The sequence below is a fragment of the Podarcis raffonei genome, chromosome 3 (genome assembly GCF_027172205.1).
Source record: "Podarcis raffonei isolate rPodRaf1 chromosome 3, rPodRaf1.pri, whole genome shotgun sequence".
In the NCBI taxonomy this organism is placed as follows: Eukaryota; Metazoa; Chordata; class Lepidosauria; order Squamata; family Lacertidae; genus Podarcis; species Podarcis raffonei.
Window position 1 is genome coordinate 92229128 of NC_070604.1, and position 12811 is coordinate 92241938.

Here is a 12811-nt window from a genome sequence, read left to right on the forward strand (position 1 = left end):
AGCTTTCTGAGCTCCGGTTCAATAAAACACTTGGAGCACATTTTGAACTTGGAGTGCTTCCTGCCACCCCGCACTGGATGGCAGTACATAAGTAGGACATGGGCATACATTAGCACTACAGGAAAAAGGAACCAGAGCATTTTTCACCAGAAATCCCAGGGGTAACTCCCTCTTCTCCCCGGCAGTGTCAGTGATGTAGATCTGTAGGTGCTCCAATACGCAATCCACACCCCCCCAATTCCTTCCACTGCTCCATTTTAATTTTCCCCATTATCGGGGAAAGGGGAGCCGGAGGCTCTCTAACCCTCTCATGCAAGGCTTTCATCCTGCTCCAGGTGAGGAAATTCACAGCTTGTGGAAGCATTAATTTGAGCCAATTAGATCCCCTGATTAACCTTCCTTGGCACTTAAATGGCTGGCACAGTTCGTCCTGTCCTTGCAACTCTGATGTGGTGCAAATATTTATTTATTTATTTACCAGCCTTATGTTGGAGTGACACAATACATGACCTGGGATGAGAGAGAGAGAGAGAGAGAGATTTATTGACTGTTTGTCTGTTTAAAGTAGCTTCAGTAGAGAGCTATCAAAGAAATCAGGTGGTTCCATCGGACGGAGCATTGAACATAAGGCCTAGGAGATAACAGGTTCAAATCCGTCTCCTAAATCACATGTTCAGGCGTTTTCTTTTGATGAATTCAACACAGAGCTATGTTGCAGGCTGCAAGGAGCTTCTACAGGACAATAACCACAGCCATGTTAGGTCATTTACACTGTGCCATCCACACCCTGCATTTGTCATTGGCCCTTCTGACGATCTGTCCTCCTCCTTGCAGGCTGGCTGTGAGCGCCTAAAAAAGAAGACCAAGAGGATTCAAAGGAGAAGCACTCTCACCCCTATCGTAATTATAACCTTGCAGCATTTCTGCTTTTTTCCTTCTTACTTATTTTGGCTTTTGTGGTTTGTGTGCCAAAATAGCCATCCACAATGGCTCCTCCCAGGGCTGTCCACCACACTGGGTTTTCTAAAAATGCCTTCCTGCCTTGTAGCCAGCAAGGCAAGCACAGGCCTAAATAACTCAGTCAATATAGAAATGAAAGTACCATTGCTCAGAACCTCAGAGCCACTAAATCCACCATAAATATCAACCCCGGATAACTTAACTGTCAGGACAGAACAGTGTCTTCACTGGCCAGAACTGGGCACAATTCACCACAGGCTTCTCTCACACACACCGGAAATGAATGGTCAATGCCTAAGAGCACAGTGGTACAGCTGTCCCCTTGCAGCTACAAGCCAAACTACAGAAAGGGGGTTGGCATTATTTTTAAATTTGTCAATGTGTGGGTTGTGTGGTCCAGATCGGGACCCTAACATGGTCGGGGGGGGGCAGAGCCTTTACACCTTTACCCTCCACTGTGGTCCAGCTCACATTTGCAAACTCTCATTTGCTTCCATGGGATTTTTTAAATTTTCCTCCCTATGTAAATTTGCCCCATCTGTTAGATGTGGATTCGCAAGCACACTATTTAGCTTCAGATAAGGACTTGTACATCTACTCAGGAAAGTGGGGGGAGTTTGGGTGCGCATTCAACGATTATCTGGAAAAAACCCAAGCAGCAAATTATTGAAACCATAGCTTTTTATTTTTATATCCTGCGAGTTGGAAATTGCAGGAAGAGTAATTTTGCAAATTGCACCTGCTTTTCCACCTCTGCAGCAATGGCTGTTTCCTCAAAGGGTAAAGTCAAGGGGCCCTTATGCCTTTTCACACGTTCAAACTAAAAGTCTGGAACTGCAAGAAGTTTAAATAAAGTATTCTTTGAAAAGCAGGCTTGAAAATGATAACTGAATGAAGTTCCCAGAGGAGTAAGAAAGCTTCTTTATTGAAACACACACACCATTGAGAACTCGCCTTTCATACAATAACATCATTTGTGTGTATATGATACAGGAGTCCCCTTGCAATGTTCAGAAAGCCAATTCTGACTCCATCAGCCCAGTCATGCTGACAAAGAGGTTTAATTAATTTGGCAGAAGGGGGAGAGAGGCTGGCAGCCACATAAGAGCATTATCTAAGCTATGCTTCTCAGAACGACAATAGCGCAATAACGATTCCTCTCCTGAAATCCTGAGGAATTGAAATACCTGATGCTTCAGTCCTTCCTACAGTTGAACAGCTAAGCGCTGCAGCAGAAATGAGGATTTGGTGGCCCTACAGATCTCCCTGCAGCTCCATTCACCACAGAAAATGATCGGAGGTGGTCCCTCTACATCTGAAGGGCCACACGCTCCCCATTCCTAGTCCACGGTGCCCTGTGTTTTAATTCAATAAAATACGTGCAGTGTGTGGCTTTCTGGGTTTCAGATCCATTGCTATCTCCCAATGTGTTCTGCTGCAGGGGCAATGGCTAAGCTCTTCAAAATAAAGGCTTGGATCGATAGCAGTCCAACTTTTCACACCAAGTGGGCCACAATAATACTTTGACACAGAACCCACAGCCCACACATTGCTGTGTTACACAGCAGGGGTGGGGCACCAAGGCCAAAATTATGCACAAACCCCAGCTTTTACGCTGCCTTCCGAAAGCTGGCTAAGTGAGGCACCGGGCTTTGGTAAGGAAGTGTGTGGCTCTGGCAGGGTCCTAGAGCCCTCTCACCTTTTTCCCAAAGCTGGGAAAGAGCTCACTAGGTGGAGGAGTCTTGGACCCTGTCCTCATGCCTCCTTCCCAAAGTCCAGCACCTCACTTATCTAGCTTTCGAAAGGCAGTGTGAGGCCTGCGGAGGGGTGGGGGGTGTCAAATGTTGCAGAGGGCCACAAAAAATGCTGGACTACCCTGCTTTAATTCAACAAAGACATCAGCTAATAAGAACAGGAGGGCAGGGTTTTCACCATTTCACCTTCCCTCCTATGGTCACCTTGCTACTACCCAACTGTAATGGCAGTTCCCCCAACAATCTGGGTCAGATTTTCCTAGGTGACCAAGGTAACCAATGTGATTACCGGGACTCAGAGGTTGCTGGACTCCAACTTCCATCAGCCCCAGCCACCAAAGCCAATGGCTAGGCATGCTGGGAGCTGTAGTCCAGAGTCTGGAAGGCATCACACTGACTACCTTGGGACTACCGTGTACCAGAGGTTCCCCCCAACTCTCCAGATCAGATTTTCATAGAGGTGCAGGGAGGAGAACAAGGAAACATTAATGGGTATTGTGACTGCCCTATCTATGAGTGAAACTCTGTTCCCGGGGTCTTTGGGTTCCTCCCAAAACCTGTATACCGAGCTGGCATATTCAAGGTCATGTAAAAGAGAGGCACTTGGGGTAATGGCCCCACAACTGAAAGACTTCTGAATGAACACCATTCAGAAATATTTAAAATATTTTATTAAACCAGTGGAAGGAAGAGGGGATAAATGGATGTTTTAGCAGATAAGTTTTATCTACTTTAACCGGCTGTTTTGTATGCTTTATGGAATAAAAGGCAAATTATGTTATTGTACTGTACTCTGTTAACACAATGTATAGACACGGGGGGGGGATGAGCAAATTTCCTTTCCAGTCCCCTCAAAGCCCAGAGTGAAGGAACCTACTTAACCCCTTGATGAAATCTTCTTCCAATTTCCCAGCTGACATTTTCAAATGAATAATAACAATAAGCTATTCAGGGTAAAGCTGTGGAAAGTAATGCCTAACTAGCCTTCAGCATTGGCCTAGACCCTGGAGGATCACCAAACTCTGAGGGTGCATTTGAAAAGCTGAGACCGTGCTGTGAGTACCAGTCACAAAATGGCGGCTGTGAGGGTTGGGGACTGTGCAGCATAATACAAAATGGCTGTCATACATCTAGCAGAACCAAAAGAGAGAGACACAATGGTGAAGCATGCCCCCCCCAACATTAATGTGAAGAAAGGCACCTGAATTAGCCGCCACTCACAGAGAGACCCTCTTTGAACCTGTCCCCTTTTCAGCATAGTAAGAAGGGGGGTTGTCTAATCCTGGCATCCTGTGAAATGGGGTCATTTTTCTGGGGGGGAGCAGGTTCAATATTGGAGATGCTGAGCCAGTGCATTCAGGACCTGACCAGAAAGAGCAAACTGTTTCTTGCACCTTGTGAATTTCTGAAGTGATATTTACAGAGAGTTGTCGTGGGCCACGTAGGAGATATTGGCAGGCTCACGGGTGCCTAGTTGGCAACACCTGGTCTAGACTACTGCAACCATATGGGATGGGGAGCTGGTTATGAAAGTGTGTGTGTGCATGGTTCAGAAAAAGGGTTCTTCTCTGCCATATTGCCTCTTGATATGGAGGAGTGAAGGTCAAGAGAGTTGCAGTTTCCTCAAAGCCATCGTGATCAGGCTTTTAATACCGCTATGCACCGAGAATTTGTTAAGGTGGGTTATTTTTGTACTTGTATTTTTTTGCACACTATACATCTCGATAATGTGTTATGAGGTGTGTTTGTAATTGTCTGATGTGAACACTGGCCCTTGAAAAGGAAATGGTGTGTGTCTAAGTGCAGGCAAATCTATTTAGAGTCAGGACAACGCGGCTGCTCTTGCCGGGATCAAATTAGATCTTCTGGACTTTTGTGATTTAAGGAGGAAAGATTAAGAATAATCCATCTCAATTTCCTCTGCTCTGAAACAGTATTAACAGTAAAGAAGACGATTTCAAAGCTCGTTTGTTTTTGTAAAGCTCGGCGCAGTCGCCACCATCATCATCGCCAACAGCCGCCTTCACTTCAAATCTCTTTCCAGTCATATTTATTGTTGGCATCTCACACAGTAAAGCCGAAGAAGAAGTGTGAAAGGCAAACGCTTCACTCTATTTCTTCACAAAAATAACAACAATCACCATTCGGACTTTTCTGGGACTGGGTGTGAACTGAAAAGGAACCTCATTCATTTCCAAGTCTGTCTTCTCCCCAGACTGTATTTACGAATATAAGAAAAGACCTGACTGCAAAATGATTTTCCAGCTTCTTCAGCTCTACAATACTTTTTTTCAGAGGTGAGGAAACCAGAACTTTACACGATATTCCAATTGCAGTCACACCATCAATTTGTATGACAGCATTATGGTACTGGCAGTTTTATTTTCAATTCCCTTCCGCATGATCCCTAGCATGGAATGCACCTTTTGCACAGCTATTGCACAGTGGGTAGACCTCTTCACCGAGCTTTCCACAATGACCCCAAGATCGCAGTCCCTGTAAGTGCATAGTCAACGTTAGGATTTTTTGCCCCAATGTGAATCACTTTACATTTGAGTACACTGAACTGCATTTGCCATTTTAGTACCTCTTCATCTTTGGGAGCTCCTCGCAATCTCCTATTTGTTTTTAACGCCCTGAATGTTTGGGTGTTATCAACAAACCTAGCTGCCTCACTATTCACCCTGGATTAAAAGACATTTATAAACAAGTTTAAAAGCACTGGTCCCAAAACAGATCCTTGGGGAAACCCGCTTTCCATTGTGAGCAAAATCCATTTATTCCAACTCTGTTTCCTGTTCTTCAACAAGCTTCTAATCCACAACATGACCTGCCTTCTCCTTTCTTCCTTTTGCTACAGTTCCTATAGGCCACCAATGACTTGTTTGGTGGAGGGACAGCCAAAACATCTGGAGAACCCCAGCTTAGCAAAAGCTGCTCAGGAGCATATTGTCAAGGGATTGGCTGCTCAGAATCTGTCTCCATCTCCTGTGCTCACTTTGTGGCAATAGCTTGTCTCCTCTAAGCTAAATGGAACAGCCAATGCAATGCCATCTCCTATGCCTACCCAGATGTAAGGCCAATTAGCTTCAGTTGTGCTTCTTTGTGGGATTGAGGCCTGAGTCTTTCTGATACAAAACAAGCTTCTTCCTATAGAGAAGAAGCTTCACTTATGATGAATGGATTGTTTTGGTGAATATAGAGAAGCTTGCACCATTTAAGTTCCAGAAACACTGAGGGATTGTTAGCCTGGATAGCTCAGTTGGTTACAGCATGATGCTGATAATGCCAGGACTGCAAGTTCGATCCCCATATTGGACAGTTTCATTGCATTGCAGGGGGTTCAACTAGGTGATTGTCAGGGTCCCTTCCAACTCTATGATGACTGCTTACATTGAGGATGCAAATGGGGCACTTGGGCGCACAGTAAATATGAAATGGATTGACAAAGTTGGAGAGCTGACAGACGTGTTTGGTTTTACAAGCTAATAGTACCTGGGTAATCCATTAATCTTTGTCACTTGATTCCCCCCTCCCTCCAAACATCATAGTGTTTTCTTTAATTAAAAACAGCACCAAGTTGTTTTTATTGAAGATTTTCAAAAACTTCTGATTGAAGCAGTTCCAACTTTGACATAGTTTGAGATAAGGGAAGAGGGGATAAGAAAAGAGAAAGAAAAGCACAAATATAAAGTCATTACCAAGTGGGGGAGATCAGTCTATTTTTGGTCTGTGTCCATATTAAACTAGCCAGCCAGTTCTTTGGCTGCAAGCTTCTGGAATTATAAAACACCCACTGGTGCAAAGTTGCACCGGCTTTGAACTGACTCTGCAAGATTAGGGGGGTTTAAAGAGATGAAATTATATTTTCTTCACTAGGAGCTTACAGGCAAGCACAAAGAACAAATGGAAAAATGCACATAAGTAGACAGGCAATCGACAATCACATGCAGTCTGTTGGAAGGCAGGGAGGGAGACAAAGGCATAACCAGCCTCAGAGAATTGAATCGGATGCCAATCACATATAAATATTTTCTCATTCACTAGTTTTGTTCATTGTTTCATTTGTTTGTCACACACACCAGACCTTCATGAATCCCTTTAAGGATGCACAAAGATGTCTTGCACTGGGTCAAATCCATATAAAGCTACTGAAGCCATGTTTAGAAACATATAAGGCTACTGAAACACAAGCTATATATGATGTAGAGAATGAAACAGGGACTCAGGAAACTGGGAGTGGTGAACCTATTTAGTTCACACTTTCTGATACAATGCAGGAACAGAAGCACAGCTTTCCCACCTCAGTTTGTGATTCTCTGAATCTTGAGATGCCACTCTCCAGCCAAATGAGGTGTACAAAAATGCACATGCTGGGGTAAAGTGTGCATAAAAATGCATATAACAGTGAAAACAGCATTATGTCAGGGGATCGCGTGTGCATTGAACAAGCGCAAAACAATCGTTGCTTGTACAGTGGTACCTCGGGTTAAGAACTTAATTCGTTCTGGAGGTCCGTTCTTAACCTGAAACTGTTCTTAACCTGAAGCACCACTTTAGCTAATGGGGCCTCCTACTGCCACCATGCCGCCGCAGCACGATTTCTGTTCTCACCCTGAAGCAAAGTTCTTAATCCGAGGTACTATTTCTGGGTTAGCGGAGTCTGTAACCTGAAGCATATGTAACCTGAAGTACCACTGTATATGAAACAGTAGTGACAGTTCCTCAATTACAAGGAGAATCGGGACCAGCTGCAGGTTTGTGTGGGCTCTGGGTATGGGGCCTGCTGCCCTCCTGGCATTTCCTGCCCTCCTATATTAGGGATCGAAAAACTTGGGCCCGAGGCACAAATGCAGCCTTCCATGCCGTCCTGTCTAGCCCTCAAGGTTCTCCCCAGCCTAGATACCTTTCCTGAGTAGGGAGATAGGAAACGGTGTTATATTGCGTCAGGCCATTGGTCCATCCAGTGTATTGCCTACACTGACTGGCAGACACTCTCCAATTTTTTAGACAGGTAATTTCTCCCAACCCTACCTGGAGATTCTGGGGATTGAACATGGGACCTTTTGCATGCAAAGCAGGTGCTTTACCACCGCGCACATATCATGACTGCTTTTGTATAATATAATAATAATAAATAATTTTTTTTTTTATTAATACCCTGCCCTCCCCGGCCAGAGCCAGGCTCAGGGCACTTTACACCAATAAAATTACAATAAAACATAATGGGGGGGGGGACAAACAAACAAACAAAAAACCAGTTTATTAAAATACAGGTTAAAATACCATTTCAAATGCAGCCTCATTTTAATAGTAGCCCATAAATCAAAACCATAAGGGGAGGGAAGCATAAGGGTCAGACTGAGTCCAAACCAAAGGCCAGGTGGAACAGCTCTGTCTTGCAGGCCCTGCGGAAAGATGTCAAGTTCCGCAGGGCCCTAGTCTCTTGTGACAGAGCGTTCCACCAAGTCGGGGCCAGTACTGAGAAGGCCCTGGCCCTAGTTGAGACCAATCTAACCACCTTGCAGCTTGGGACCTCCAAAGGGTTGTTATTTGTGGACCTTAAGGTCCTCCAGGGGAATACCAGGAGAGGCGGTCCCGTAGGTAAGAGGGTCCTAGGCCACATAAGACTGTCAGGACAGGATGAGAATGAGTCACAGAACCACAGAACTGGAAATGACTCAAAGGGTCATCTCGTGCAACCCCTTGCAATGCAGGATTCTCAACTAAAGCATCCATGACAGATGGCCATCCAATCTCTGCTTGAAAAGGAAGGATGACATCTAAGGAAGGACAACCTGCAACTTTCCAAGGCAGTACATCACAACTGTCAAAGAGCTCTTTACCACCAAAAGTTCTTCCTGGTGTTTATCTCCTTTCTTGCAACTTGTCCAGGTCCTACCCTCCAGAGCAGGAGAAAACAAGCTTTTTCCACCTTCCCTGTGGCAGCCCTTTAGAATCATTCTTTTAGGTGCCCCACGGCCTTTAAACAAGCGCTGCTATTTTCGTCCCACCGGCTTGGCATTTCTTTTGCTCAGTGATCTCCCGAAATCCAACGGACTGCCGTAGCAGCTTTGCATCCCAAAGTGGGACGGTTGAGGAAGAGTGCAGGAATCAATTTAATTGCAGCTTAGTAAGCAAACGTGCTAAGTGCTTCTAGCAAAATGCAAGCACTTCACTGCTAGGGAGAGATGGGAGGGGTAGGAAACGGCCTTTTCCTGGGCATGGTGAAACGGGCTGATAGCAAATCTTCCGAAGCAGCAGCTGGCTGCCCCCCTTTCCCCCACCATTGCCGCTTCAAAGTCTGGATGAAGCCTGCAGCAACACAGCATTTGGGTTGACTTCCACCAACTCCCAATGCACTGCTCCTTCTGGGAACTCCAAAAACAGCACCAAAATTTACGTTTTATGCATTTCTTTTCCCCCACCCACCTACCCACTTCTAGAAACCCATAATTGTGCAGCTAGAAACCCATTATTGGTTTTATGGTGCCGGGGGAGATGAGGAGGTTGAATATGTGTGGTGTTTTTTTAAAAAAACAACAACACACACACACACAACACCTTCACAGCTGCAGTCCTCTGCTTCAGCATTATTATTTTTATCATTTTGTTCTGGTTTTCTCCTCTTCCGTCAGCAAAGAAAGTGAAACTAACAAAGAAAAGCCAAGAGGGGGGCAGAAATTGGCATCCTCCAGGGTCTTTTGGAGAGGCACGTGCCAGCGCCAGGCCAAACTCGGAGCTTCAATTTAAAGACCTCACGTGCTCACCCGAGAAACCTTTTGAAGTTCAGCCTGTGTGCGCTCCCTGTTGCAGCCTGCTGGATTTATGGATTTTCCCCCATGTTGAACAGCAGTACAGCCTCTAATTGCATATAGAATGGACTAGGAAATGGCATAAGTGCTGTTAGTGGGGTCTTTAGGTTCTTGGAGAAAGCCCAGCTTTTGCTACAATCAATGGATTTTGTGCAAATCCTCCTCACGGAGCCAGGTTTTGTCACCTGCACATTTGAAAACTCAGCTTCTCGGTTTTGTTTTATTTTTGCTTTTATTTCTTAAAAAGAATACTTGCTCTGATGTTTGCTTTATTAATTATTATTCCTTCAACTGTGCTTTAAAAAAAAAAAGTTTTGCCATCTTTTCACAGTCTGCCCATGGAGGGATGTTACGGCTGCATTTGCAACACCACCAAAAACAAGTTGCCCAGGGCTACCAGTTGATTTTATGGCCGCAGAGAGTTTTGAACATGGGAGGCTGAGGCCGACCACCGGTCAGTCAAACTCAGCCTTATCTCTTATCTCCTGGGTATCTGTAGGGGCATTCTAGAAATGATGTGCAGTGGAAGTTCTGGTTTTGGTGCATTATTGGTAAGAAAACAACAACCGAAAACACGCTATGGCTGCCACTGTGTTCTCTTGTGGCAGCAGCCATGTTTGTTTTTTACCCACAATGCACCAGAACCAGAACTTACCACACCTGCATCTTGAGAAAACAAAGATGCCACCCTCAGCTGTCGCCACCAAAGGGCTCAGAAGGGGGAGCTCAGGCAGAAGTGGGGCTCCCACAAATGTCACCAACATTCGCCTGAGCATGCATGGTTCACTTATTTATTTATTAATACCTGAGCATGCATTGTTCACTTATTTATTTATTTGACAAATTTATAGACAGCAGATAGCCTATCTGCTGGTGTACATGGTAAGAACAGAATAAAGCGTAGAAACATAGGCTCTTTGAAAAAAATAAATCAATTCAGAAAACCCTAAAACAATAAAAGCCATCCATACAAACTTTTAAAACAACGAAACCATTTCAACAGATATAAAATTGATCTTCCATGAATGACTGGGTTGCACCTCAGGGAAAGTCTTCCTAGACCAAAAATGTCTTCAGCAGGTGCTTTAAATATTATATTTAGGTATGTTATTTGTTAGGTACCTGCCAAATTTTGCCTGGTAAATGATTCCAGAGATTTGGTGCTGCCACACTATAAACCCTCAGCAGTTACCCGTCTGAGAAGCGCAGTTGCCAGGCAGGCCTACAGTGAGCAAGTTAGTTTGTGGTGGCACTGGGACTGTATCCTTGCCATGCCAAGGTTTGAACCTGAGACTTTTTCTATGTGCAAAGCAGTGTTCTGCAGCAGGAATGGACAGTCTTCAGGTTTATTGGATCTACTTTGTTTCGCTAGAACACAAAGATCTAATAACAAGAGTCAGGCGTAAAAAGCAATTGGATAGAATGAAAATAACCAGGTGCCGAAGAGCACATGCTGAGTCCAGAGATTTGTTTTCTGTACCAGAATTGAACTGAGCTCATGGTCTTTTCACACAGAAGCCCGTTCCTGGTTAGCTTTCTTCATTTCAGCAGCCAAATTTAGATGGACCGGGGGGAGTCATTTTGTTGCCAGCATTGGTAAACAACTGGGAGTAAAATCCCCTTGCTGACCTACTCCAAATCAGCCACAGATCTGCCAATAGATCCTGATTCACTCTTTGTGCCCACTCTTTGTGCTCTGTAACAAAGGTATAGTCGGTTTTTGAAATCCACCCTACCCCTGGGCAGGGTTTTCCTGGGATGCTAACCCAGAATCTCTTGCACTCTAAGCAAAAACCATACCCCTTGACCAACAAGCACACTTGAACCCAGATCTCCTGGATCCATACTAACCTCTGCTATCCCTGACTCTAAATAGGAATACATTTCACATTTTTCTTTCTGTGTGTGTGTATTAAATTGAGAAGGTTTCTTTCCTCATGATTAAAAACAAAACAACCTTGAAAGTCATGCACCAAGACTGGCATCACACAGTCCCCCTGACATTATTGCTTTTTCAGTAGCCTTTTTAGCCTAAGCCCCATTTACAAATCTTCTCCTGAAGTACTGCACCAGCTCGCGAGCCCTGACAGGATTTAAACCGCAGCGGGCAGCCCGGACACATTATTAAGCTTCTTCCCGGGCTCACGGTACAGATAAAGATAAGATGGAACACGGGGAAAGCGCCACAATTCGCACCATTGACAATCATAATTTTTAAACAGCTTTGCTGCCTTCTTTCCTACAGTCGTAATTTTGGATGTATGCGATTTTAATCCAGCAGCAACAGCAGCTGAGCCAAGCTGAGAGATTTTTGAGACTCCACACGTAAACCTTGTAGGAAACCAACCTCCCCCAACTCCAAAAAAATACCCACCTTCCCCATACTTATCTGGAGGGTGCCAAATAAAAGAAAGTTTCAGCTGCTGCTAAACTTTCTAAGGCCGCATCTGAACTACCTGCTCCCTTCTGCCCTCCCTTCTTTTCTTCTTTTCTTTTCTTTTTTTACAAGCACAACACAACGTCAGGTCCCTGAGCGCCCCATGCTCATCATTTCCTAACGCAAACTGGCCTTGTTCAATCAATATTTATGCCTCTATCACTCACAGCTGCAACATGGAGCAATAATGAAGCATAATGGGGGTAAAATTCATTCCTTGTAATTACCAATGAAAAATTAACTGCGTATTCATTTATAGCCTATTGTTTTTCAGATATTGCAGAGAGATAGCTGAGGCACAGTCAATAGATTAATTAAGCAACCTGGGTAATACAGGCTGTACATGATTTGTCTTGAGTGTTTCATGATCCCAGCAGACTGAGAATTGCTTGACCAAGCTGGATAGCTAAATACTGATGGAATTTTGTATTACACAGAAGCAACATCATTTGGCAATGGAAAGGGGGTGGACACCAGACTCTGGCATGGAAGGCTATTCCTGCAGTTCAGTTATGTTCATGGACACAGCCTGAAAACAGAGCTTTGTACTCAACATATCTGCTCCCGAGATGTGCATGAGTTACATTTTTTTTAGTTTACACCAACTTTAAAAAAACAACAACTGATCAGCTTCACATATGTAGTGCTAACCATGGTTTAGCCTTACAAGGATGAGCTGCAGCAAGCCTTAGGCTTGTGCAATCCCCACACCCACTTCCTTCACTGGCATGGCTATGAGGAGATTGGAAGTTTCAGCATCCTTTTTAAATTACATCAAAACCCCTAAACCATGGTTTACCGGAACTATTGTTAAGTGAAAACAAGCCAGCTTCACAATCTATTAT

At 44.4% G+C, this 12811-nt stretch overlaps 1 protein-coding gene and 1 long non-coding RNA gene across 2 annotated transcripts in view; one reads left to right on the forward strand and one right to left on the reverse strand.

The window, feature by feature from the left end:
• GALNT14 (polypeptide N-acetylgalactosaminyltransferase 14) overlaps positions 1-12811 on the reverse strand; it is a 254532-nt gene that overhangs the window by 221182 nt on the left and 20539 nt on the right. The gene's annotated exons all lie outside the window — the stretch shown is intronic.
• LOC128411050 (uncharacterized) lies at positions 3002-4971 on the forward strand. Its single transcript, XR_008329676.1, has 2 exons — positions 3002-3206; positions 4649-4971. It is a non-coding gene; the product is annotated as an uncharacterized LOC128411050 (long non-coding RNA).